General features: G+C 35.2%; 1 protein-coding gene across 1 annotated transcript in view; it reads right to left on the reverse strand.

Annotated features, from left to right (window-relative positions):
• Positions 1 to 6,456, reverse strand: part of LOC123880993 — a 142,369-nt gene that overhangs the window by 118,514 nt on the left and 17,399 nt on the right. The window lies entirely within an intron of this gene.

The raw sequence follows: 6,456 nt of genomic DNA on the forward strand, positions 1-6,456 counted from the left end.
TTCCAAAATGTATCTACTAACTACTTTAATGATAATGACAGTTACATATGAAAAATTAAAAATAGCATGTAAACCTTGGAAACAGCCAAAATTTATCAGTTTATTTTAATGGGGGGTTTTTGTTCTGATTAGTTTACTCGTCAACCTTCAATGTTTTCTGTGAAAATTGAAATTTTTGTAGAAAGAGCAAACTCCAATTCCAAGAACAAATTTACTTTAAATGTTTCCCTTCCAATCCGTTAATGACTCTAGGCGCGTTGATAGGACTTGCAAAATTTTTTCTGATTTGTAAAAACGAATAATAAACAGGATTGTTCTTTGAAACAACCAAAGTATTTTATCACATTTTTTATTTGCTCGTATTAAAAGTTCATAATAGGTACATAATTCGTTGCATGCTTCATTTATCCATAATTTACCGAGTACCAACCTGTTATTAAAACAAGAAAACGAATGTAGAAAATTGAAACATTGGAATATTTCGTCATCTTCACTTCTCTTTTGATAAAATCCAATACAAAATACCGTGAAAAGGTGTCATTCATAAGCAAGATTGATTACAGTTTCCCCGAGGAATGCCCCTATTCACTTCATCTGTTTCTAAGGAATAAAAAGTTTGGTAGGTACTTGATGAGCAAATGAGTCCCGCGGAGTTTTTGGTTTGATATTTTTTTTTATTGGAGAAAATTTTGTCTGTTCCAATCTTTTGTCGGTCTGCAACTTCGGTTTTATTATGACTTCGGTTTTATAAAAATGATCTTTATTGCCATGATGTTTGTAATATTGTACAGAAGTTCTGAATAAGAACACATAAACAGATTGGAGATTGGATACATGTAGGTACTTCAACGACCAACCTACTGAGTTTCTAACTCAGTGTCTAACACTAAATGATAGCCACCGAATTGAGCTCATTTAACATTATTTTCAATCCATTGAAGGTTTGCTACGAAGAAATATTTCAATTTTGCTCGATAAAGCAGCAATGTAAAACCAACTAATGTCAATTGGCTCAGTGGCTTTCAGTATTAGAAACTGAGTTGGCGAATCGCCCCGCTGTTCTAACTTTGAACTTTTGCCGTTTCACATTGTGACTAATTCTGTGTTAGGTGCTATCTAAACTGAACTAAACAGAGAAGTCTAAAATATCTAGTGCTTTCTTCTTCTGCAAGGAGCATTATGAGAGGGATGGCAACACATTTAGACCTGTCAATTCAGTTAAGTTTAAATATAAAACAGAGTTAACCATAGTTAGCCATAATGAATAAAATGGATCACCAAATCTATACGTGAGCTAAAATATTAACTATTTCATGTTAGGAAAGCAAAGAAATGTAGGTTTTTTAATTCTATATTAAATTATTGGGGATATCATGCCTGATATGGGTAGTGAAATGTAGGATGTCCCTTCCTTCGTTTCAACATGTCATGACCCCAAAGAGGCGCTCGCGTGGAAATACTTTGACTTTCCTTTCCACTGAACTAATACCTTCTTTTTATATATGAAAAATATAACATGCAGCCAAGAGTACCCTTTTCAATAGGATTTATAGGTAAAAGGTTGACACAGCTACTCACCGAAGAAAGTAATTGTGATTAGTCTCATCCACATAATACGAGTATTTGTTCGCAATTATTTTCGCGTCCCATCTTAGACCACATCATCACTTTCCATCAGGTGTGATTGTGGTCAAGCGCTTGCTTATAATAGTGAATAAAAAAAAATCTAAAGGTTATATAGAGGAAAGTACCTACAGCAGCTAGACAAGTCAACAAAAATTTTTGGAGACCCTCACTTTTTTGGATGTAACATCCGTCAGGTCGATGTCTTTCATATAAAATGTATGCCTATTGTTACCCGGACCATAATAACAAATCGATTGACACCTCAGTCATCAAAATCGGTTCAGTAGTTTAGGCGCTCCGGTGGAACACACATAAATACAAACCTACATACATACATACTGCTAAAATCATAACCTTTCCTTTTTGCTTTACCGTAGTCGGGTGAAAATTAGTCGAGTAGCCTATTAGTTTAATACAACATCTAACAAAATGAGATATCAAACAGTGTGTTCATTATTATTATTTAGATAATGTAACATTCTAATTGATCCAAATGGTATGGTATTCAAGTTCCGTTCCTAAGCGAGTTGATTAGAGAGTGAGGTAAACATAGTTTACAGCGAGATGTTTGCTTTCAATTTAATTTTGTTGATATTGAACGAGAGAGTCCAATTACCTTCACCTTAAATTATGTGCCTACAGTATTATATTAACTAGCATGAAATTGTTTTTGCTAGCAAAGTTTACTCAAATCATACTCTTTAGCCTGTTACGATCCTAATAATGTTTAGCAAAGATAATAACAATTTATTATTACCTACCAATCTGACACTTTACCAGTTTCTTCGTTTTCTCGTTACTTTAAGCCTTAATTCCGTTAACACGACCGTTAAAAAAGTGTTGCGTTAAAACCCGGCGTTGCGCTGATAATACAAAGGGTTGACGTGTAAACAGATACTTGGGAATCCATTTGCTCTATGTATTTGAACGCTTTTTTAACGGACGTTAAAAAAGCTCTCGTGCGAATGAAGCCTAAATGAATGAGTATACAAAATACAAAACTAAAAACTATTTATTGTTTAGAATTAAATATTGTATAGAAGCAGGCGTTACTTTGCGAAAGTCCGTGATACACAAAGAATCAAAAGCTTAATTTGTTACAATCCGCTGAAAAAGGCAAATCTGTATGGTACAACATGCAGCATGCGACATGCACCACCCGCCCTAAGTTTAATCTGGTCCTTTTTACGTTTACATTTTTTTTTAAAGAATATTAGCCATTTTAAATAACTAATATTCCCCTTTCCTCTCCAACTATGCGTCAGGTTTGTGCTAGGAGTAGGTACGACAACAGTGCAACGGGCGGGGTTTGAACCGTCGACCTTTCGGTTTTCAGTCCACTCCTTTACCGGTTGAGGTATTGAACGAAATTGCGAGTTTATATTTTGAAGTTCTGTATCTATTAATAAGTACGTCTAACGTATATAGGCACATACATATTCTTAGTAGGTATATAATGTTTTTTACATAAAAGGAACCGCAGTTGTATTGATATTATTAAAACAACGCAGTCTACGCTGAGTCGAATAACGTGAAATTTGAATAAGTACATTGGCCCGCATGCCGGCTGAGGCCCAAATAATAAAATAAATTACTTTCCTCATGAATAAAACGGAATTGCGACGAAAGCTGGACTTATTTATTTTTAATTGTAGTACCTACTTACATATTTGATTAAATTGCAATGGTATAAAATAAATTTACGAAGATTAGGTTACTACTAGCTGTGGTCGTAGCTACGTAGCACAACATAGTAACGAGTTACGACAGTATAATAACATAGGATAGTAATTTTTATAGTAAAACTAGCTGTACCCGGCATGCGTTGCAATGCCGTAAACAAATATGATTTTTTTTAATTCATATACTTAGTTTTTTGTGATGCAGGAACCATTTCCGGAGAAAATGCTCTCAGAACACCTACCAAAGTTTCATAAAAATCTGATCAGTGGTTTAGCCGCCTATAGAACATAAACATATAAACATTGATTTTTATATATAAGATAATTTGTTGACATCATTTTAATGCAAAAAAAAATATCAGGAACGAGACAGATTTCATACTATACACCATCCATCAATTGATCACACTGGTGTGATTTAGATTAAGTATTTTATTATAATAACAAAAGGATCCTAATCATCCTTTAAAATTTAATCAAGGTACATCAAAAAGCAGTCTATTATAGTTAAGAGGGGTCTCTCCGTCACTCGCTTCATACAAACGTAGTTCCAATTTCATTTGAATAGTAAGCATTCAAAGTCCATGTGCAGAGACTAGAAACTGTGATTTTCCAGATTTCTGTTAAAATATTCGGTTTCAAAGTTACGCGGCTGACCGGCTTGCTGTTGTAGGTTTTCAAACAAACGTAAAGGAGCTTGGCGCAAACGTTTGCACATTGGCCACCACATGCCAATCAATTACGCATTGAGCAAATGTGTAGGTACTGAGGCCTCGTTACTAATATACACACCTATACATATATTAAAAAATTCACACTACGGAGCGCGCGTTGCATCCACACTGTTGCCGTACGCGTCGCGTTCAGTAGTGTGACATGCTCAGTTCCATGTATTAGTAGTTTACGCGTTTGATATGACTATGAAGTTGTGCCTTAAACTTACGCTACGCGTTGTAACTACTGAGGCTTTAAATAAGATCCAAATACCACTGACTCACTCAGCATGAAATATCCGAAACTTTAAGACTTGAAATTTGACAGATAGATTCCTTTTACGACCTAGATATCCGCAAGGAATGAAATTTGCGAAATCCCGTGGATTCGAGAATAGGGGTAAAATAAAAATCGTGCAATGCAATATTTATCACTACTTCATGGTATAAAGTCACCAGCAACAGCTAGCTGTTTATTTTTAACCAACTTTAGTAAGGAGGAGTTTAAGGAGTCAATTTGTCGGGTTTTTTTTTAATGTATGTTCCCCGATTACTTTAAGACGCCTGGACCGATTTGGATTTTTTTTTTTTTTTGTATGAAAGGGTATACTTGGTCCCATATAAATTTTGTGAAGATTTGATGAATCTCTTTGGAGATGGAGAACAGAACTTCTCAATAAATAGTATAAATTTTGTGAAGATTTGATGAATCTCTTTGGAGATGGAGAACAGAACTCCTCAATAAATAGGAGCAAATTTATTAGCTCAACCCGCGTGATCTACTCTATTTATCTACATGAAAACACTAGAAATTCTAGAAGACTAGACTTACCCGCCGGTAACTTATGCCTTACTTATTGTTCAAAGACAAAACGAAATTACATTAGACTAAAGTTTCTACAATAAATATAATAAATAAACCTGAACCTCTCCGTTTATCTTACTTCTTGTTCATCAAATACACCACTTTATTCCCGCAAGTCTGGAAAATAAAGCGAATAAACCGTTCCCGGGCAAAAACGTAATCAATCTTGCTCGGTCTGAATGACACCTTTGCGTAGTATTCTGTATTGGATGTAAAAGGAATGGGATTATAGTTGCAATGTTATATTTTCCTGGTAAATGTGCATTTTATCCATCACACTTCACACTAATATTATAAAGGTGAAAGTTTGTATGTGTGTGTGTGTGTGTGTGTGTGTGTGTGTGTGTGTGTGTGTGTGTGTGTGTGTGTGTGTGTGTGTTTGTTACTCCTTCACGCAAAAACTACTGAACGGATTTGGCTGAAATTTGGAATGGAGATAGATAATATCCAGGATTAGCACATAGGCTACTTTTTATCCCGGAAAATCAAAGAGTTCCCACGGGATTTCAAAAAACTTAAATCCACGCGGACGAAGTCGCGGGCATCATCTAGTCCATAATAACACAGAGTGAGGACCACAAGACAGGATAGAGATCTTTACTCAGTAAAGTCAGTTATTACATTGAATTGGAACCTGTACCTTTCAATTAATTACCTGTACTAAAGTTTTTAATTTAATGTTAATTGGGCGTAGGTAAATCTGTCATTTAATATGAACGGGTAAGGAGAAGATTAAACCCCCCCTTCCGTCCATACTAAATGACAATTACGCACAGTGGTCGTGAAAACTTACACTAAGCCGTCTGTTCCACTCTACGATGTAAGTTTAATTAGTAACCAACTGTTTCAACTTTTATGGTGATAAAACTGTAAGTTGAATACTTTGCTATATCTTATAAAATTCATCAAAACAACTGTCCAATGCCTAGACTTAGGATTTGATACATTTATTTATATTTCATTTTATATTATGTTTTCACTTAAAGCAAAAATCCGAAAAACGCTTTACAAGGCCAAATAGCTGTTATAACAATATAATGTCGGTGGTATGTAACTCCTGGCAGCATTGACCCAAATATAGCCCGGATGTTTGCTTTGTGTAAACGAAATGTTTGCTGTTTTAATAAATTCAGGAAATTTCACGCAGAATTTCCCTTTTTAATTACGTAACACTTAAGGGTTAATTGTAGTTCGTTTTTCAGTTTCTGACACTTAGGCTCTTTGCGCATTGCATCCGATCCATCGATGTATATGGATGGGCCCTTCGAAGATAAAAAACGCGCTCAAAAAGTCAAGAGAAATTGCAAAAGTCTCTTGACTTTGTCAATGACGATGACGTAAGATTCAAGCGTATTTTTACGGACGGAATTGTATGGGAAAGGCTAATCCATATACATCGATGATCCGATCCGAATTCGAGAAAATTCGAATCTAGAATACTCGAATCGAATCCAGATGTCAATAATTTTACACTGTGTGCGTTTGGTCCATTGATGTCGAAACCTACATTATATAATGATTTTGACGGATTTTGGTTGCCACTACCGCTCGCATGACGGCTCGAAATCGC

This window comes from Maniola jurtina, chromosome 3 (genome assembly GCF_905333055.1).
Source record: "Maniola jurtina chromosome 3, ilManJurt1.1, whole genome shotgun sequence".
In the NCBI taxonomy this organism is placed as follows: Eukaryota; Metazoa; Arthropoda; class Insecta; order Lepidoptera; family Nymphalidae; genus Maniola; species Maniola jurtina.